Source organism: Cebus imitator, unplaced genomic scaffold (assembly GCF_001604975.1).
Source record: "Cebus imitator isolate Cc_AM_T3 unplaced genomic scaffold, Cebus_imitator-1.0 Scaffold27, whole genome shotgun sequence".
NCBI classification, from domain to species: Eukaryota; Metazoa; Chordata; class Mammalia; order Primates; family Cebidae; genus Cebus; species Cebus imitator.
Genome location: NW_016107342.1, coordinates 16,739,385 through 16,761,851, shown reverse-complemented (window position 1 = coordinate 16,761,851; position 22,467 = coordinate 16,739,385). Strand labels below are relative to the sequence as shown.

Sequence of the window (22,467 nt, the reverse complement as noted above, 5' to 3'; positions counted from 1 at the left end):
GCTACCACAACTGGATAATTTTTGTATTTTTAGTAGAGACGGGGTTTCACCATATTGTTCAGGTTGGTCTCGAACTCCTTACCTTGTAATCTGCCTATGTAGAGGAGAAGTGCGTACTTTGCTGTGCTTTTTGAACTTATTTTACCATGAAATTTCTTTTTCACATGGAGCATCTCCAAGGACATGGATCATCTCCAAGGTGTTACATACCATGTACGTACTTAAAGTTGCTTGAAAGTAATTGTAATAGCTGTATTTTCCTCTTGTCCTAAGGCAGAGGTGCCTGCTCTTACCTGTTGGGTTCTGCTCTATCCAGAATGGTGGCTAGAGTGCCATATTCAAGAAGGTGAGAAGCATAGAAGAGCTAGCAGGAGGGCTGCTCTGCACGTGCATAGGAGGAACAGGAGCAGGTTCATACCTAAGTGAAGAACTTTCCCAGGTCCTTGTGCTTCTCTGTCCTACCAGACATCTGGGGCTTTGTGATTCTTGTCAAAATCTGTGAGAGTTTGCTCACACAGGCCCTGCACACTCTCCTCTGTGAGGGCACAGGGTCTCACACCTACACCAAGGGTCAAGTAAAAAGATTGTCTAGGAGCCTCACTCCCAGTGAGCCCAGCTAGATAGCTCACTTTCACAGTACCAAACGTTTCACTGTTGGGTAATTAAGTGAGTTTCTTCAAAGAGTCTCTACATTGCTGTTTTGGAAACTGCTTAATTTTAAGTAATTCAGTTCCTAAATTTCATTTAATAGAGAAAATATTTCAGTCTCGAATCTAAATTGCATATCAATAAGTCATAGTCTGTTTCCTGCAACCCCAGCATTTCATTATCTATAAGTTTTATCACTGGGATCATTTCCAAACACAAACCAAAGAGTTTTTATTATTAGTAGGGCTGAGCATCATTTTGTGTTTGCTGGTTTTCTTTTTAGTCATTGTGATTCTAAAGGCCATTTTAATCAATTTCTAAAACCCACTTAACCTGGTTCTAATTGATTAATGTATTTCTTCTCCATGTTTTAAGCATTTTTTTTACTCTTGCTTTTCAGAAAAATAAATGTGTGTGTACGTGTGTGTGTCTATATACCTTTTAATCATTAATGTTACTTGGAAAATGTTAAATTAACTAAAGTGAATGTGTAAAATAAATTGGATGAAAATTTAACTTCATTGCAATATTGAGATTTTCTTTTTTTTTTTTTTTTTTTTTTGAGACAGAGTCCCACTCTGTCACCCAGGTTGGAGTGCAGGGCACAATCTTGGCTCACTGCAACCTCTGCCTCCCAGGATCAAGCAATTCTCCTGCCTCAGCCTCCTAAGTAGCTGGGATTATAGGTGCATGCTACCACAACTGGATAATTTTTGTATTTTTAGTAGAGACGGGGTTTCACCATATTGTTCAGGTTGGTCTCGAACTCCTTACCTTGTAATCTGCCCCCCTCAGCATCCCATAGTGCTGGTATTACAGGCATGAGCCACCGCACCCGACCTAATATTGAGTTGTTTCTCTAGGGATTAGCAGGTCCCTCTGTTCAATTCTTTAATTCCCCTTTTTACACTTTCGTGGTTCCAGGCACCTCCTACACATGGCTTAATTATATGCAGTCTTTTGAACTTCCTGGAGTGATGCTATATTTAGTTGCCAATATTATTTCTGGTTTCTATTCTCATGGTTTCTCAGTCAGGCAATGAAATCATCTGAAAATGCCACTTGGTCTTTGTTTCTGCATTTTACAATTTTGTCTAAAGGTATTGCTTATTTTTCTCTATCAGTCATAAATATTAGTGGGGACAGTGGCTTCCTTGTCTTTCTTCTAATGGCAGTGAGACAAGAGTATGCCAGTGCGAGCTGAGGTTCTTCTTTCTCTGAGATCTATCTGATAAATAATGTTACAGGATTAAACAAATCCTACCAGTTTTTATGCGTCTTGAATCAATATAAAATGCTGAATTTTAGAAAATACCTTTTTTTGCATCTTTTCAGATGAGCATGTATTTTTTCCCCTGACATTCTAAATATTACTTCTTTATATTCTTATAAAATACCACACTCAGTTCACGACCAATCAAACCATCTCAGTTTTAGGCTCCTTCTTTAGGAGACTTGATCAACAGAACCCAGTAGTATTTTAAGAATAACTTAGTTCCTAAATTAAAATTGGTGAAATTTAGAAACGATAGGGCCAACTTCCCAGTGGTATTTCTTCCTTGAGTATAAGGTTTCAATAGGTAATGATACACAGCCTTATCAGTGCAAGAAAGTGTTCTTCTATTTGTATTTTGCTGGTTTCTTTTTAAAATCATGATTGAATGTTGGATTATGTCAAATGCTTTTCTGTATTTATTAAGATGAGCATTATTGTTGTCTTTTTTCTATTAATATGTTTTACAATAATTTATTCTTGGATGTTAAACAATCACTGCATTTGTAAAATAATTCCACAAGGTTGCCATATATAATTCATTTTATATGTTACTTTATTCAGTTTTCTAGTGTTTTTAGAGAATGTCTCTGTCTGCATCCATCAGGAGATAATTGGTCAGTTGTCTTAATTTCTTAAAATACTTTTGTCTGGACTTCATATCATGCTAATACTGGCCTTATGGAATAAACTGGGAAGTATTCTCTCAATAGTGAAGGGCTGAATCGTTAGTGAAGGATTGGTATTAATTCTTCATTAAATACTTGCTCAAATTCACAAATTTTTAAAAATTAATAAGCACAAATTTTGGAGGACATGCCTATAAAAGTTTGTGATAATTTATTTTCCTAATTTTGTATGCATCTAATTTTGTCAACTTTTAGCTGTTAAATACCTTTTGCTCTTTTTATATGATCATCGATTGTTATCTTTTTATAAATTAAAAAATACGACTTATTAAAAGATTAAAAGGCTGTTAATAACACTATTCGTGCATTATTGATGCTAAGCTGATTTTTTTCTCTTTTCAAATTGATCTTTAAAGACCCTAAGAAGTCTTGATTAGATCGGATTTTAAGGAAAATGTTGGCTCACAACATCTCTTAGTGGTCTTCTATGAAGTCCCTATGGATTCTATCAGGACTCCTATTTCGATATTCACTACTCTCCAAGGTAGTAGTAACACACAAATATGAACTCTGTGGGGGGGAAAAGTCTGAGGTAGCTTAGTTTAGATAAGGTAAATGTGGGGAGACAAAAATTCAATGAGAGTTTTTGCAAGTTGAATTCTAAGTAAACTTTGTGAATCATTTGGATTGAAAATGTGGCCTTACTTCACTCTGTAGTTACCAGAATTAGCCCTAAAACAGCTCATTAGCACTACTTGACACTTTGTTAAATATTCAGTATAAATTCCTACTTTCATAGACAGGGTTTTCATTCTAATTAGTTTCCACTAGTGTAGCATTCTTTCCAGAAGGAATGTAATTGTGGTTGGGATTATGGATTGATTTATCAAGCAATGAAGGTTACTAACAAAAGACCATCCCAGCTTACATAATCTCTCTCCATATTTCCAATTCAGAACATCAAATAAGTTTACCTTCTCCATCTTATTTGCAATTATTTTTTCAAATTGTGTTTTGTCAAAAAAAAAATCCACTATGTTACTCATATTTCTCTTACCTAACCCTGGATTACATTTCAGAATGATGATAATCAGCAGGCTTTAGAAAACAGTATATTTATAGCAACATGGTAACCAACTTAATTAGGTAATATCAAAGATGAATTGAAATATCTATGTTCTTTCTCTTGATTCAGACAATTTTCTTCATGATCTGATTTACAGATGGAATTACAGAAAGAATTACATGGCTTGATTACTTTTTAAAGTGATTATTGAGCTCTTCAGATATTTATTGGTTCCTCCGGATCAATTATCCACATTTATAAAGTGCTATATCTAATTAACCAATCTATTTCACTTACACTTTTTAAATTGCCCCATTGTTGGTCAGATCATGTTTGATAACACCAGACTCCATTATACAAAATAATTTTATTTCTAAGTAGGTTTCTTTAAAGCTGTTTCTCTGATTATATATGACAACTTCAACAGACTAAAGCCACTGTACAGACTGGAGCTGCCATAGTCATTTTCTATATTATGGAATCAGTCTCTATTCTTTATAAATATGGATCATGGCAAAAGTTAAGACTTGCTTTGCTACAGCATGGTTAACATGGTAGGTAAACTCAAGTGAGTAGCAAAACAATAATACTGAGAGTTGAATACATGATGAAAACGTAGAAAACCCAGATTATTTAATAACAGAATCTTAGAATTAAATGAGATAATTTATGTTAGAATTAAATTAGATAATCACATTAGTGATTATCTAGTACAACTTCTAACTAAAGCAGAAATCTCTTCTGGCACATACTTGACAGAGACTATTTTTCATTATTTATTTATTTATTTATTTATTTATTGAGACACAGTGTTCCTCTGTCACACAGGCTAGAATGCAGTGGCAGCATCGTGGCTCACCGCAGCCTTGAACTCTTGGGCTCAAGCAATCCTTCCACCTCAGTTTCTGGAGTAGCTGGTATTACAGCTGGCCAGTTTTTCTATTTTTTGTAGAGACAGGGTCTCACTGTGTTGCCTGGGTTGGTCTCAAACCCCTGGCCTCAAGCTATTCTTCCACCTTGACCTCCCAAAATGCTGGGATTACAGGAGGGAGCCACCACACCTGGACCCATTTTTCATTTAAACAAATTCGATAATATAAAAAATCACTTGCTTATAGGGAATCCATTATATCTCAAAGCATCAGAGAGGTATCACATCCTCACAGGTGAGCTGGAGGCTTCAGAGCCCAACTTTGTAGGTTCAAATTCCATTTCTACGCTTTCCTGACTGGAAAGATGGGCACATTTCATAACATCCTGGTAATTCAATTTTGTGTTGTATAAATGGATTTCTATAAACATTAAATTAGTGAGAAGTTATTATTAAAACATGATTTTAGGCAGATAGAGAGGAAAAGGTGTCCTTGGAAAGTTTTTGTTTCTTTTAAAAGCAGCTCCAGAAACGTTTTTTATCTAAAAAAAAAGGGCTGGCTCTTAGGTGTGGCAAGCTTTGATATGCAAATACAAACTATTAGAAACTGGATCCACCCAACATGGCGATCCCCAGCATTGTCCTCTTGCCCATGCCGCTGCCCCCAGCATGTGCCTGGCAACATGGCCGCCCCCACATATCCCCACGTGTGTAGAACATCGCGGAGCCCTGCATCGGCATATTAAAAGACTAGGGTGAGAGGGCCAGTTTTTTCCATGCCTGGTCAAACCAATCCCCTGAGCCCTATGCAAATCAGACACTGCCTCCTTCGGCCTCCTAATAAAATTGGCTGGTATCCTTGGCACAGGGGGTCTTCTCTCTTAGTTTTGGAGTCCACCTCCCTCTGTCTCTGTACAGGGAAGCTTCTTTCTTCTTTCTTCTCCCTTCCTTCTTACCTATTAAACTCTCCACTCCTTAAAACTACTCCAAGTGTGTTCATGCCATTTTTATCTAATTAGACTCCAGATGAAAAACCCTGGTGTTCCTCCACTCATCGGAGTAATATCATTAGTAAATATGAATAAAGATACAGTTAATATTATATAAACACACAGAACACTCTCATGAATACAATGTTATTTGTTAGAAAATTATTATTATTGTATATAATTTTGAGATGGAGTCTTGCTCTGTCACCAGGCTGGAGTTCAGTGGTGCAATCTCAGCTCACTACAACCTCCACTTCCCAGGTTTAAGCAATTCTCTTGCCTCAGCCTGCCGAGCAGCTAGGACTACAGGCACGTGCCACCATGCCGGGTTAATTTTTTGGATTTTAGTAGAGACAAGGTTTCACCATGTTGGCCAGGATGGTCTTGATCTCTTGATCTTGTGATCCCCCCACCTCAGCCTCCCAAAATACTGAGATTATAGGTGTGAGCCACCGTGTGCAGCCAGAAAATTATTTTATATGTAAACCCAAATCTGTCTCTCCGTACCTTCCACTCATTCCTTCTAGCTCTGACTCTAAAACCATACTATGTAAAACATATCCCTCTTCTGTATTTCCAGGCTCAATCTTCTGGACCTTCTTTAGGCAGAGTGTTACCAAAGGCTAATAAACATGAATACTGCCTTAAAGTCAGTGGAGTCCTAGGCTAAGATTCACATGTTTCTTGGCTTTTTGGCTGATTCGCTGCACTCTACATTTTTTTTTCTTTTCAGTTTTACAGATCTTCAGCATGTAGCATATTTTTTCGCAAACTTTATGTCTTTATTTTAACAAAAGTTTAACCCCAAGTTTTAGGGTAAGAAAAGTATGCCACATATACAATACATATGCACACACAAACACACACACACATACACATTGTTGCCTGTGTATCCCATAGATAGAGGATACACTTCTGGAGCACATCTTCACTACAGCAGCTTCCTGTAGAAAGAGCAGCTTCCTGCTCTTTCTTCCCTTAGAAAGAGCAACTAAATCAAAATGAATAGTAAGTAACTTATTATCACTTCACTTTCAGAAAACAGTGTTGTTTGCATTTTTTCAGTACTTCTACGAAGACTTCAAGAGGCCAGAGACACTGATCAGGCAGGAAAATATACAGAGGGAAAATAACATACATAAATGCCAAGCATGTAGCCTGTAAAGCTTTCAATATGAAGGATGAAACCTACTCTCCGTGTCTACAGGTCTTTAGTTTATGGATACAACCTGCTGCAATATGGCCTTTTTCCATTTGTTTATGCAAGTTCATTCAGATAATCTTGCGTGACTAGAAATTTGCTTAGAGTCTTTGTTACTACTCTCCTATTAGCTGTAAGACTATATGTAACCACCTTTGCAAAAATTGTGACAGTGAAAGAAATGTGACCTAACTCCATCTTGCGTCTGACTTCCAAGCTGCCTTTGCTCATTCTTGAGTGCAGGCCAAGCTAACTATGGGAGGAATTTAGTTTATCACTTAACTTCCAAACAAAGATAATAGCCCATTCCCAAAAATAACCCCTTCTTGCTTGGAATCAGACTTCCTTTGAAACAACAAATTAGCCACAAGATTAGTAATTATGGCTCAGGAGTCATGCAGCCAGAGACCACAAGATCTTCACCTCCCCAGTTGCTCCCATAGGTAGCATTTCTATTATAAAACCTAGGATTGGTGTTTGAGGTATTTTTTCAGAGCCTGTATTGTGATGGACCAGCTGGCACCACCAGGCCGGTAACCTGGTTTATCTGGTCTTTTGGCTTCCAGCCAGGAACTGACTCAGTACAGGAAGACAAGCTCTGTAACCGCCCAAGAGGTTCACCTTGCCCGCTGCCTAGACAGAGCCAATTTATCAAGATACAGGAACTGCAATAGAAAAAGAGTAATTCATGCAGAGCCAGCTGTGCAGGAGACCAGAGTTTTATTATTACTCAAATCAGTCTCCTTGAGCATTCAGGGAGCAGAGTTTTTAAAGACAACTTAGTGGGTGGAGGAAACCCAGTGAGCCAGGAGTGCTGATTGGTCAGGGATGAAATCATAGGGAGTCAAAGCTGTCTTCTTGCACTGAGTCAGTTCCTGGGTGGGGGCCACAAAATCAGATGAGCCAGTTCATCAATCTGGGTGATGCCAGCTGACCCATCAAGAGCAGAGTCTGCAAAATATCTCAAGCACTGATCTTAGGAGCAGTTTAGGGAAGGTCAGAATCTTGTAGCATCCAGGTGCATGACTCCTGAACCATAATTTCTAATCTTGTGGCTAACTTTAGTCCTACAAAGGCAATCTAGTCCCCAGGCAAGAAGGAGGTCTGCCCTGGGAAAGGGCTGTTACTGTCTTTGTCTTAAATAAGCTTTAAACCAAGTTTCTCCTAAAGTAAGTTCAGCCTACACCTGGGAATGAACAAGAACAGCTTGGAGGTTAGAAGCAGGATGGAGTTGATTAAGTTAGATCTATTTCTCTGTCTCAGTCATAATTTTGCAAACGTGGCTTCAGCTCTACCTCCCTGTGATTTCATCCCCAACCCAACAAATCAGCATTCTCATTCCTTAGCCCCCTGCACATCAAACACTTAAAAAAACGTAGCCTCCAAATTTTTAGGGAGGCTGATTTAAGCACTAATAAAATGCCTGTCCCTCCACTTAGCCAGTTCTGATCTTATTAAACTCTTTTTCTATTGCAAAAAACTGTTCTCAATGCATCAGATTTTCTGGGAAGCAGGCAAGATGAACCCATCAGGTGATTATATATAAAGTCATTTAACTTCTTGCTGCCACTTTTGACAAATTGTGTTTAGAAACAAGCCTTTTTACCTCACAGAACTTAGGTTATCATATGGCAAAAAAACTTTGAAATTTTAAAATTGTAAGCAGACAGTGAAGGTCTCCAAGGATTACAGGAATTTAATCAACTTTAGCAATCAGCCTGTTCTACAGCCTTCTGCCCTGCAGTCGGTTTTTTTCCAAATCCATTGTGGAATACAGTTACCTTGTTGTTTGGAACCAGCTTCTGACAGGCTCCAGCACCTTATAGATGAGCCTGAGTGAACGCCCCTCATTATCCTGCTAAAAAGTCTCCACCTGGGAGGAGCTACAGCTTTATTACCATAACATGCGACTTGTGAACTGGCACAATCACTCACTGTGTCTGCACAACTGGAACCCCTCTTCTATGTGTGATGACGCACTCTCTCCCTATATATTGTCCTGTATAATCCTCTTGTCACTTTCCCTCGAGGAGACAGTGCTTTGGAGAATACTCTCAGTGTTCTCCTTACTTGAGCCAAGTAATAAAACTATTGATCAAAACCTGCATTCTTGTGAAGAGTCATTGGTTACCAGGCAAATAAATCCTGTTTTTTGAGGAAGTAACAAAATTACTTAAAAATTATAAAGTAAAAAGTACAATAAAAAATTATCAAGACAATAGCTGTTAACGATTCTAAGAAGATTTGGGAGATTCAGGGGTTTCTGAACATTTCTTATTATCTAGAATATTTGGATATACCTAGTAGTTTCTTTGCACAGCAGTCAAACACACGATCTGGGTAAGTAACTTGTATCAGATTTGTTAGATTTTCTATAGCTCTCAGGGGGCAAGAACTAAACCTTCTCATCAGGGAACCTCCACAAAAGTAAATATTTGATCATGATAATTAAATAAATGTGTAACCCAAGAGTCAAAAAACAGTGAATCATCAGCCTAATAGCTCTGTGCTGTTCCTATGTCTAGTTCGAGAAAATTCACCTTGAAATATTAGTGTGAATACATATTAAGATTTTTTTGTTGCAAAAAGGCTAATATTAAACTGTAGGAGCAAAAGGAATTTTCTTCCTTCCCTTTATGAAGGTTTGATAACTTGATTCTATAAAACAAACTTAAAATGGATTAACAGGAGAAAGGCATACAAATGTATATGAGATTCAAAGGACAGAACAGATGGCTGAAGTATTTACACCATCGTGAAGTGACAGAAAGATGAGGAGCTTGGGGCTTCTGGAGGAGGAAGAAGGCGGAATTCCCAGAGAATGATGGGAGGAAAGCATGGTGTCAAAGTAAGTAATTCAGAATCTAAGCTGTTAGAACTTTGAGATATTTTGAGCCTTAAGGGAATGTGATAATGGGACCTGAGTCATGTGACAGACAGCTGTAACCCAGGCAGCAGCAATCTTTGTTCTTTTGGTAATCAATTAGCCTCTTCTTTACCTACAGTGTTTTATAAAATGTTGTAAAGGACTGAAGGGTGCCAGAGAAGACCCCTTCCCTATTCACTGTTGATCTTCATTATAGATTAACTTTCCTCTTTCCTCTCTTACACAAAGACTTCATTATTATCTCATTGTCTAAGATGGAATATTAAATACACTTTTAAATTGGAAAGGAAATGAAAACACGCTGTAAAAAAACCAGCTGGTTGTAAGTCATAAATGAGGCTTATATAGAAAATGTTATAATCCTACTAAATGTCCTTGTTTTCTGCTAACAAGGAAGAACTTAACTTTTAACTTCAGAGCACTGACTCCATTTCTTAAGAGTCCATGTTTCTTGGATAGCTATTCCCAGCTTTTCACTTAAATAAACTTTTAAAAAGTGAGTTCTGATCCTGTCAATTATTTCAGGTTGACAAGGGCATGCAAAGTTTGTCTTATTATGCAGATAAAAGTTCTTGGGTAGCAGCTCGGGATAGATAGGAGCCTGAGGTAAAAGTTTCTCTGTCAGAGCTCCAAAAGTATCAGAGTTTTAGTATCCTTTGTGAGTTAATCTTTTCTAGATCTAGATCAGGTTGTAAGGGGTGGGGAGGGGGGTCTCAGAGAAAGTCTGTTTGCATTCACTGTTTACTTAACTTTACTTATGTAGATTTCCTCTACAGGTGCAAATCTTCCTCACAAAAGGACAGCTTGTAAAAGCTCTTACTATGGTCTGCAGCCTCTCTGAATAGCCATATCAAAATATATTAAAGACATATATTTGGAAGTGGCATATTTTGGTTTCCTTCAGAATCAAAACATATTCATATTTTTAGGGTGTAAGAGAATGCCATTATGGAGTAATCCCTATAGTACTTTGACAATGATAGGTATATTATTGCCTGTGATGCTACGCCTTACTATTGGTCTCTTTATCTTATGGCACTTGGTGAGCTTTCAGAAGGTTTAGATGAAAAATTGAAAGTAGATGGCCCTTTAAAAGAGACTGTATGTATTAAAGAAATAAATTTATTTATTTAAAATAAACTATTGCTTCTGCTATTTCAAGCCACCTTGAAGGGAAACCTGAACAGTCGATCAACCAGTTGATGGAATGCCAATTTCATTATCATACATTAGTGGCTCAGGAAAAAATAATCAGAACCTTCATGAAAATGCCCCAGATACTCTAGGGTCTACAGTAGCAGAGATCCCTAAACCAATGTTATTTGTTGTGGCTCACTGGCAAGCATTATCCTGAATGAGTTGGGTGAAGATTTCCAAAGTTCTGTTTTCACTATGAATGAGATAGGGTTTCGCCATTACTTTTTTATCCAAAAGAGATTAGTTCATGCCATAAACATATTAGGTACAGATGATAGAATGGTGGATACATAGGTACAATCTCTCCTCCAGTGAAGTTCATGAAACAATAAAGTGTCAGGTCCTAAAGCTGGGGTTCTGGACCAATAACTGAGAATCTCCTGAAAATCTGTTAGAAATGAAATTTCTCAGGCCCTACTCCAGACCTGCTGAATCAGAAACTCTGAGGATGGTGCCCAGCAGTCTTTTTTAAAAACCTTCCAGGTGTGAAGTACGGCTTTTTCCATTCCATCTGGCGGTAGCCATCAAGTGAGCCATTATGGGTGCAAACAAGTACATCCAGGAGCTATGGAGGAATAAGCAGTATGATGTCTTGTGCTTTCTTTTGAGGGCCCACTGCTGGCAGTACTGCCAGATCTCTAATCTCCACACGGCTCCCCACCCCACCCAGCCTGATAAAGCACGCCTACTGGGCTACAAGGCCAAGCAAGGTTACATTATATTTAGGACTTGTGTTTGCCGTGGTGGCCAAAAAAGCCCAGTTCCTAAGGATGCAACTTATGGCAAGCCTGTCCATCATGGTGTTAACCAGCTGAAGTTTCCTCGAATCTTCAGTCCATTGCAGAGGAGCGAGCTGGACATCACTGTAGGGCTCTAAGAGTCCTGAACTCTTACTGGGTTGGTGAAGATTCCGCACACAAATTTTTTGAGGTTATCCTAATTAATCCACTCCATAAAGCTATCAGAAGAAATCCTGACACCCAGTGGATGACCAAACCAGTCCACAAGCACAGGAAGGTGCATGGGCTGACATCTGCAGGCCCAAAGAGCTGTGGCCTTGGAAAGGGTTGTGAGTTCCACCACACTATTGGTGGTTCTCGTTGGGCAGCTTGGAAAAGGTGCAATACTCTCCAGCTCCACTTTTACTGGTAATATAAGTAAAGTTTGTAAAATTCATACCTAACAAACAATTTAGGACAGTCATGTCTGCTTACAGGTGTTATTTGTCTGTTAAAACTAGTCTGCAGATTGTTTCATGAATGCTTTGCCAAATTATGAAAGTTAAAGTGCAATAATGTTTGAAGACCGTAATTGATGGTGTATCTTGTTTCTAACAAGATAAACTTTTTTGTTTTTGCTTTATCTTTATTAGGGAGTTATATATTAGTGTTTAAAGCATTCTGTGTGTTATGATAGGTTTAAAATAAATTATTTAAAAGAGGAGTACAAAAAAAAAAAAAAGCTTCCAGGTGATCCAAGGCAGGTGCCACTGAAACAGCAAAACTAGATATTGAACAAAAAATTATAATGTTGTGAATGTAATTAGCAAAAAGAGAAACCCGTACATCTAAAACACTGGTTTTCAATCATGGGTTTACATAGAAAGATCACTCACGAAGCTTTAAAAGAATACCTAAGCTGAGACTTCAACCCCAGGGTTTCACCTAGTCCAAGAAAGAACTCAAGCATCATTATTTTTAAAAAGATCTCCAGGTGAATCTCATGTGCGTCCAGGCTTGAAAAGCACTCAGCTTTGTAACTCAAACTATGGCCCATGGTCCAGATACTTCATGTCACCAGAAAGCTTGTTAGAATAGCAGAATCTTAGGCTCCATCCCAGACCTACTGAACCAGAATTAGCATTTTTAATAAGACCCCCAGGTGATTGCTATATGCATTAAGGCATGAAACACTGATTTAAAGAGTTTCTGATTAATTCCTCTCTTCTGAGGCATTGGTGCCCCTAATATGAAGTTATAACACACACATTATCTATCACAGCCTGAGTGTGGTGTGATATGCTCAGTGTATCTGTGGTTTGTCATGAAACATTTTTTGTGGTTAATGCCTGAGAAGAGTTCTTTGGGCATATAAAAAATATTCATAAAGATGTTTCTTTGGTCTAGAGGCATATAGTAATATGGTCCCATAACCACTTGGAGGTGATTTTAAATAAAAAATTAGAGGGTTTCTTTATAAGCCTTCCATGCAACTTGTAAGTCAAGAAGCACGTCTGGTATTTATCTATATCTGATATTAGACTCTATTGTGTACTACCCAAGTATCAAGGTACTAACTAAGGCTAAGTTGTTGACTTCACTAACTCTGATAGTCATGCTTAATTTTTATAACTATGCAAAACATTATTATGCTAATTATTTTGTAAGAAAACTGAGGTCCAGAGGAGTACACCGCCTAAAGTCATTCAACTAATAGATGGCTAAGCAAAAATTAATTCAAACTAAGCCACTGAGACACCAAATATCAACATTTTTTCACTACTCCAACTTGATTGCTTTATTCTGAAAGTTTTAGTGAAGCATCACATATATCCTCTTCTTAATACATCCTTTAGAATATACAAAACATTCCCTCTCTTCCTGTGAATAAATGATAATTGATTGTAACTTTTCCAAACTGTCTCTTGTCATCTGCTGACACACCAAATACCCTGCACTTGGTCTCAAGGTATCATTCATCTAATTAAAATGCTTATTTTTGGAATAGTCATTTTTGAGTGCTAATATACTATAGATAAATTTGATGAGATATGGCATATTTTGGAACCAGATAAAGAACACTTATATGAGATTTCTGGCTCTTTCCTTAGCTCTATGAAATTAATTCCATTATGAGCCTTGTCTGGCTACAGAATATTAAACTTTGGTTGTCTGTGTTGGTTTATAAATTAAAAGTGTGACTTTAGAGTTTGCACATTATTCTGGACTTGATGTATATATGAAGAAAGCAGCAAAATTAAAGTAATAAAGCCTGTCTTAAAAAGGCATTTAGTCACTGTAGTTCTCCTTGGTGGGAAATGACCTTGGCTGCCTCTTTCATGCATCCTTGCATTTGGCTTAGGACGCATAATTCATACAGCAATCAATTAGCTGACTGTGGAGCCTGCAACAAGAGGGAATATTTCATATAAATCATTGCTGGCTAAATTGCTGAGACAATTAATAAAGTAGAAAATCTGTGGACATTAATTTGTAGGCAGCACAGGTTCATCAAAAGCAAATCAGTTTCCTACACATCTTGGAAAGAAATTGCACACAAAGAAAACACCAGATATCATTTAGTCACCATTTATTAGGAAGGGTATGATCAAGATAATATCATTTGTTGTTTTTATGAATGTGAACAAGTGCCTAACATAAGTGGCTCATTATGTTAGGTGGCTCATATATTTATTTGGCTTAGAGCACTCAATGAACAATGCCTTTCTATGAATTAAAGTACAGCAATCAAATAAGTGTTCCTGCTTGTGAGCATCTGTAATCTAGCACAGGAATCCTGAAAGTTAAATCTCTTGTAGGCCATGAGGGTTCACAGTATAGCCAATACACTTCTCCAAAATGTAAATCATCTCAGCATGCATTATTTGAGCTTCTGATGCTATTTTCATCAATTATTTCTAAGTGAATTCCATGTAATCTCAACAGCTTCAATTGGCCTGTTTTATAGAAAGAAGTTTGCTTTTGATACGTATGCTGTCCTTTTTTATTTTTAAGATATATTGTTCAAACATATTTTCAAATCACATTAAGAACACAACAACACCTTTTTAAATGACTGATTGCTCAGAGATGTCACATAGGTGTTATTTTTATTAAATGTGAGACAGATGCAGTGGGCTTCATATGTAGGTAAATGGTTATAATTTGGCTGTACATCTTCCAGAGTCACTGGAAGAACTTTTAAAACTTAGCTATGCCTGAGCCCCATCTCCTGGGGCTATTCATTCAATTAGTCTAGTCTAAAGCCCAGCAGTATTTTTTTTTTAACTTCCAAGCTGAGTTGAATGTGCAGGTGAGTTTGGGGGACACATGTATGGATTGTATGATATTGTATAGTACAATTTGTCTCAAACTTGAAGCTGCATGCAAGTCAACTGCAATGTCTTGTTTACTTTCAGGTTTTTATTCAGTAGGCTCAGGGTTAGAACTGAGAATTCACAAGCTCACAGGTCATTCGAATTTTGCAGTAGGTGCTCCTTCTACTACCAGGCCATGCCATCCATACCTGTCTGCAGCCACTCTGAAAGGCCTGGTGACTGCTTCCTTTCGTTTGGCTCCCTTGTCTTTCATCCCAACAGTATGCTCCCCTCACCCACACGGTTTCTCTATTTCCCCTAAGTCAGTGGTTGCTGAGGCTGCCAGAAGCACTGGCCCTCATTCACACTGTCTCCTCCCTACCCCAGAAGAGGGCTGGAAGTTTGAGGTTTTTTTCCTTAAACAGAAGTCCTCTGGGCTTGGGTAACCATACCCACTAAAGTACGATTACTGAGAATGAAGATTAAATGATTCACTTGTACTGAAGGCTGATATTCCCCCAGCATTCCTCTTCCTTCATCGGCTCCTCAAATACTGGCACCCAAGTATTTATCCTGCAGGCAGGATAGTGGATGCATCTTCTCTGGAGACTGCAGCAGCACAAGAGAGAAGACCTAAGGCTTCCCCAGAAAGCAACTAACCCAGATTTTCCTGAATCTATAGTCAACCAGTCCCAGAGCTTTTCCCACTACTCTTAAATCACAGGTTATAGAATGATGGAGGGAGTCCTCTGATAAGAAAGGTAAAGACTAAAATTTTAAAAACTAAAGTAAAAAAAATAACTTGGAAGCAATAGACCATGCAAAGAGGAAAGAAAATTAAACAAAATTAAGCTATCATCAATATTCGCAGAGATGGATATGACATCAAAAGCACAGGAAACAAAAGCAAAAATGGACAAATGAGACTAGATCAAAACAAAAAAAAATTGTAGCAAAAGAAAGAATCAAAGTGAAAAGGCAACCTAGAGAAAATGGAAAAATATCTGCAAGCTTTATCTGATAAGGGGTTAACATGTAAAACATATAAAGAACTCCTACAGTCCAATAGCATGAAGAACAAATAACACGACTTTCAAAATGGGCAACAGACTAACTGACTTGCAGAGTCATTTATTCTAAAAAGACATACAAATGGCCAACAAGTCTCTGAAAAGATGCTCAGCATCACTAATCATCAGGGAAATATAAATCAAAACCACAGTGAGATATCATCTCATACCTACTAGGGCAGCTATTATCAGAAAAACAAACTAGCAAATATTGGCAGGGATGTGGTGTAATTAGAATCCTTGTGAACTATTTGCATGAATGTCAAATGGTATAGCCACTGTGAAAAACAAGAAAGAATTTCCTCAAAAATTTAAAAATAGAGTAGTCCTATGATCCAGCAATCCCACTTCCGGTATACATCCAAATCAACTGAAAACAGGGTCTCAAAGAGATATTTGCATTCCCATGTTCTTTGTAGCATTATTCACAGTAGCCAATGGGTAGAAACAACCTAAATGGCCACTGATGGATGAATGGATAAAGAAAATGTGATAAATACATACAAAAAAATATTATTCAGCCTTAACAGTAAAGGAAGTTCTGTTATAGGCTACAACATGGATGATCCTTGAAGACATAATGCTAAGTAAAATGAGCCAGTAGCAGAAGGACAAATACAGCATGATTCTACTTATATGAAGTCTAAAATATTCAAACTCCTAGAAAAAAAGTCAAATGCTGGTTGCCAGAGCCTGGGAATAGGGAAAAATGAGGAGTTTCCATTTGCAATGGATGATTTTATGTGTCAGCTTGAGTGGCCTACAGAGTTCTCAGATATGTGGACAAACATGATTGTGTGTGTGTGTATGTGTGTGTGTGAGACTGTGTGTGTGTGTGTGTGTGTGTGTGTATGTGTGTATCTTTCTGGATGAGATTAATATTTAAATGGGTGAACTCAGTAAAGCAGATTGCTCTTCCTAATGTGAGAGGCCTTCATACAATCAGTTGAAGGCCTAAATAAAACCAAAAGGCTGATCCTCCCATGAGTAAGAGGAAACTCCTCTTGCCTATTTGAGCTGGGATACTCATCTTTTCCTGCCTTGGACTTGAACAGAAACATCAGCTCCCTTGGATCTTGAGCCTGGCCACTGCCAGACTATAATTTACATCCTCAGTATTCCTGGCTCTCAAGCTTGTGGACTGCAGATATTGAGACTTGTCAGCCTCCATAATCATATGAGCCAATTTCTTTTAACAGATCTCTTTATATATATCTGTCCTCTGGTGCTGTTTCTCTGCAGAATACCAACTAATACGCTGTTTAATGCATAGACAGTTTCAGTCATGCAAGACGAAACATTTTTGGAGATCTAGAATGTGCATACAGTTAACACTACTGTATACTTAAAACTTTGTTAAGAGGGCAGATTCCATGTTATGTGATTTTTCCACAAGAAAAAAAAATTTCAGAAACATACAAAAAGATGTAGTAATCATGAAATAAGGTAGGTTTTATTTTTTAATGCAATACAGAGGTTGGAAAATAAAACCAAGGACATTTCTCAGGAAATGCAGCAAAATATAAAGAAGACAAAATAGAAAGGATAAACTAATTAGAGGATGAGTTAGATAAGTCTAATATCTCATTAACTGGCATTCCAGAAGAGAACACAATTAAAGAAATGATACTATCTGGGAAATAGAAATAATTTCCAGAACTAACTGACATATGTTTCCAAATTGAAAATATACTCCAAGTGCCCCACTCCTGGTATTATGAATGAAAATAGGCTCTTGCCAAGAGACACATCATGAAATTTCAGAACACTGGGCAAAGAGGAGATTCCAAGCTTACAGGGGATGGTGCAAAGGGGGAAAATGATATGTAAATTTTCAGGGCTGGTCACGATGGCTCACACCTGTAATCCCAGCACTTTGGGAGGCCAAGGCAGGTAGATCACCTGAGGTCAGGGGTTTTAGACCAGCCTGGGCAACATGGGGAAACTCTGCCTCTACTAAAAATACAAACATTACCTGAAAGTGGTGGCGCATGCCTGTAGTCCCAGCTACTCAGGAGGCTGAGGCAAGAGAATCACTTGAATCCAGAAGGTGGGGGTTGCAGTGAGCTGAGAGCATGCCACTGCACTTTAGCTGGGGCAACAGAGGGAGACTCTATCTCAGAAAAAATGAATTTCAACTTGAATCAAGAAAGTAGCCATTTCCCTTCCCTCTTGCTAATAAACACACAATTTTTCTATCAAATGATTTTGAATTTCTAAATAGTTTCATTAGAAGCAAGACAATGAAAGAAAAAAGATATAAAAATTTCAAAGAAAAATGTTTTCCAGTTGTATTAGCTTCCTGTGGCTGCCGCAACAGGAAGTATGCTCAACAAGTTGAGTTTCCCCAATCTAAAAATCTAAAATCCAACATGCTCCAAAATTTGAAGCATTTTGAGCACTGATATGATGCTCAAAGGAAATTTTCATTGAAGTATTTCAGATTTTTTATTTTCAGATTAGGAATATTCAACCAGTATGTATATTCAAATATACCAAAATTCGAAAAAAATCCCAAATCCAAAACACTCCTGATCTTAGGGATTTCAAATAAGAGATACTTAACCTATACCACAAACTGGGTGGCTTAAAACACCAGAAATTTATTCTTTCATAGTTCTGGAGCCCAGAGGTCTGAAATAAATTGCAGGGCTATGCTCCCACTGGGAAAATCTGTTTCTTGCTACTTTCAGCTCCTGATGGCTGCCCACATTCCTTGGTTTGTGGTTATATCCATCCAATCTCTGCCTCTGTGACCACAATGTTTTCTCCTCTGCTATCTGCATCAAATGCTCCTCTGCGTCTCTCTTAAATGGATTTATGTGATTGCATTTAGGGACCATCATGATAATCCAAGATAATCTCCCCATCCCAAGAGCCTTAACGTAATCACATCTACAAAGACCATTTCCTTATAAGGCAATATCTTCATCTTCTAGGGATTACAGTCTGGTATATTTGGGTGGTCACTAGTCAGTCTACAATACCAGCCAAGCTCTCAGTGGTAAAGATAGGAATATTTATAATCTGCCAATCTCAAAAATATTTGCCTCCTAATCACTCTCCTCAGGAAACTTATCAAGGATGAGTTCCATTTAGCAAGAAAGATAAACACAAGGGATACCGAAACAGCAAATGCAACACAAGAGAAAGGTGACAGGATTGCCAGTAGACAATAAGAGTGAGGACCAGAGTAAGTTTTGTGTACCAGCCAGGAAAACCAGTCCAGACGTTACTCTGGAGAAGGCATCTAAACAAGCTGGAGCTAACAGAAAACAGGAGATTGATGACTAGCAGAGAGTTTGGGGTCTAATCTATATATACATCCAAGTAAAATAACTAATATAAATCACTATTATCCATAAGCATTGGCAAAAATCAATGAAAATTTTCCTACCACAATCCTAAGTAAACATTCAAAATAAAGTCTAACTCGCCCCCAGCATACTGTATGTTCTGCTTAGTCAAATTTGTAACACTGGTCTATCAGAAGTAAACACTGAAATTATCAGCTCCTTCTCCTAGAAATAATACAAGATGTATAACTGAGAAAAAGACTATGTAAAAAGTTAATAATCATAGTCTCAGGGTTTTTCTCATTAATGAAACCAGTAAAAATGTAGAGTAAATTGATATTTCTGGCTTTTTACGAAGATTGAATATTCTAAGATAAGAAGGTAGACAAAGGAGACAAAAATTGAGATGAACACACAGATAAAGCACGGAAGTCTCTCCTAGTTTGCCACATGTAGGAAATAAATACTGATGTCTTCAATATTTCCTACTGACCCTTGCCTTGCTATGCTCTTCCAAGACTCTCCATAAGGAGCAATGCTTCTTTGACAATGGTGGGCGACGAAAGACGTGAAATGGTTAAAGAAAAACTGCCAGTACTCCCGCTGACCCACTCTGCAAAATCTCTGAATTTAGAAAGTGCATTCAATCCAGACCAAGATAGCTCATTTCTAATATTTCACTCTCCCTTGACAGAAATATGTATCAAAAGAAAATGAATCTAGCATTTTGACTAAAGCTGCCTTCACCGACACTGAGAGTTTGAACTGCCTCTCTTTTGGTGCCCCAGAGATTTCAATATCTGATGCAGCATTCCACATTACGAATCAGAATGCATGAGAGGAACACCTTTTATTTGTTTTGTTTTGCTTGTAAAGCAAAAGAAGAGTGATTGTGAAAATGGAAATGGAGAGGAGAAACAGAAGGATGACTCACCTGCAGACATGCTCCTGAGGCAAGTAATCTGTAGAAAAAAATTGTATGGGTGCTGTAGATCTGGAAATGGACTCATTTAAACTCTCCATGTGCATGGTACACCTTCTTGCACATCCAAGGACACATGCACCTCAATTGGAAGTTTGATGGTTTGGAGAAAGTCCCTGGTTCAACAAAAGTTGGGAAGGGGAGGGTCTTCAAGACCTGGAAGTGGAATCTAGACTACAGGGAGCCAGGAGAAAGTAGAAAGAGAGGAAGCTGGGAGTAGACAGTTGTAGAACCATCTCAGTACTCTTAGGCCATACTAAGAATGTTGGTCTTTATACTAAATCAGTGGGAATCACTTGAAGTAAATAGAGGTAGAACAAGATCAGATTGACTTTTTTTTTTTTTTTTTTTTTTTTTTGAGACAGAGTCTCACTCTGTCATGAAGCTGGAGTGCCGTGGGGCAATCTCAGCTCACTGCAACCTCTGCCGCCCGGGTTCAAGCGATTTTCCTGCCTCAGCCTCCCGAGTAGCTGGACTACAGGTGAGTGCCACCATGCCCAGCTAATTTTTGTATTTTTAGTAGAGACAGGGTTTCATCATTTTGGCCAGGATGGTCTAGATCTCTTGACCTTGTGATCCACCCACCTAGGCCTCCCAAAGTGCTGGGATTACAGGAGTGAGATTGACATCTTAAAACACAACAAAATATGGATTTAATTAGGAAGTATAGGTGGGAATAATTAATAGGCTTTTTATAATGGGAGTCAGTTCAGGGAAGGATAGTGGAAGTGGCAATGGAGAGAATCAGACAGGTTTAACAGATATGTAGAGAATATAATTGATATAAATGGATGAATTATTAGATATTGGAAAGATGAAGACAAAGGTATCCAAAAACGATTTCTGGGTTTCTAGTTTGCAGATCTAGAGAATTTTTCACAATATTCTTTTTCTTTTTTTCTGAAAAACCTATAATTGATATGATGGGAAATAAAAATAAATGTTTAAAAAGAATGAATAAAAATCTTCAAAAATAATGTCTGTAATTTAATATCATTTTACAATGTGATCATAGATAAGATGATACTTTTTAAATGAGAAGATTGATATTTGATAACCTGCAAAATGTATTTTTAAAAACCAGGTGTTGCAATTTAAGTATCTTGCTTTTGAAATACAACATTGGCAGGTTCACACCTGTAATCCCAGTACTTTGGGAAGCTGAGGTGGGTGGATCATTTGAGGTCAGGAGTTCAAGACCAGCCTGCCCAACATGGTGAAACACCATCTCTACTAAAATACAAAAATTAGCAGGTCATGGTGGTAAATGCCAGCTACCCAGGAGGATGAGGCAGAAGAATCGCTTGAATACAGGAGATGGAGGTTGCAGTAAGACAAGATTGCACCACTGCACTCCAGCCTGGGTGACAGAGTAAGACTTCATCTCAAAAAATAAAATAAAAATAAAAAGACATATAACATTGGCTATATCTCCAATGGAACCAATGCCATTATCCTTCCACTGCAACCTTCAAGGCAAGACAATTTCTTCAGTGAATAGTAGGCCTCCCAGCATAAGAAATCAGTTCTGAATGCATAGAGAAAGTAACTGAATTCAACATCAGTGTTATTTTTTGACCTATGCATCTTTCTCAGTATGAAACTGAAAATAATATGTATTATCAAATTCTCTATTTTCTTGCATAGTTCATCTGATCAAAAGAATCAGATACCACACTGCTGAAAACACACCATCAATTCTTATGTGGTTATTTTACAAATCAGTTTCTTTTTCTCTGCTTTTATATAACACATAAAATTTTCATATAGTTGAAATGAACTGTGTAGAGGAAAAGGTTAATGCCAGCAGGCATCTAAATATTGTAGCATCTGTTATATTTCACACTCTGTAATCACAAATTTTATAAAGCTTCATTGCATTTGAGGCTGGATTCTTCACAAATTATTGAAGATTGATAGCTATAGTAATTGTCATTACTCTTATAGTTTATTATATTGAATTATGTAAACTTTCTTCTACCTTTTTTGTTGTAATATTTTTCTAGATAACAATTCATAATGTCTGCTTTATATTTTCTTGTAAATGTGTAAAATTTCTATGATTCAAAATTAGCATCTGCCAATTAGGTATGCCAAACTTAGCGGGTGTGTGTGTGTGTGTGTGTGTGTGTGTATGCACACATGTGCTAGTATATGTGTGCCCAGTTTTGAACATGTGTGTGCATGAGTGCATGTGTGTAGCATTGTTAATTATGAAGAAGCCTTTTCTAGATAATTTTAAAAAACAATCTTTTTTTTAAGTTTTAGACCTCTAAGTTAACATGTTCTTTTTTTCTCTCTCTTTGTTTTCTTTCTTTTTTT

The 22,467-nt window shown here is 37.6% G+C and overlaps 1 long non-coding RNA gene and 1 pseudogene across 2 annotated transcripts in view; one reads left to right on the top strand and one right to left on the bottom strand.

Annotated features, from left to right (window-relative positions):
- LOC108300475 overlaps positions 1-22,467 on the bottom strand; it is a 118,288-nt gene that overhangs the window by 25,719 nt on the left and 70,102 nt on the right. The gene's annotated exons all lie outside the window — the stretch shown is intronic.
- On the top strand, positions 11,300-12,127 carry LOC119470301 (annotated as a pseudogene).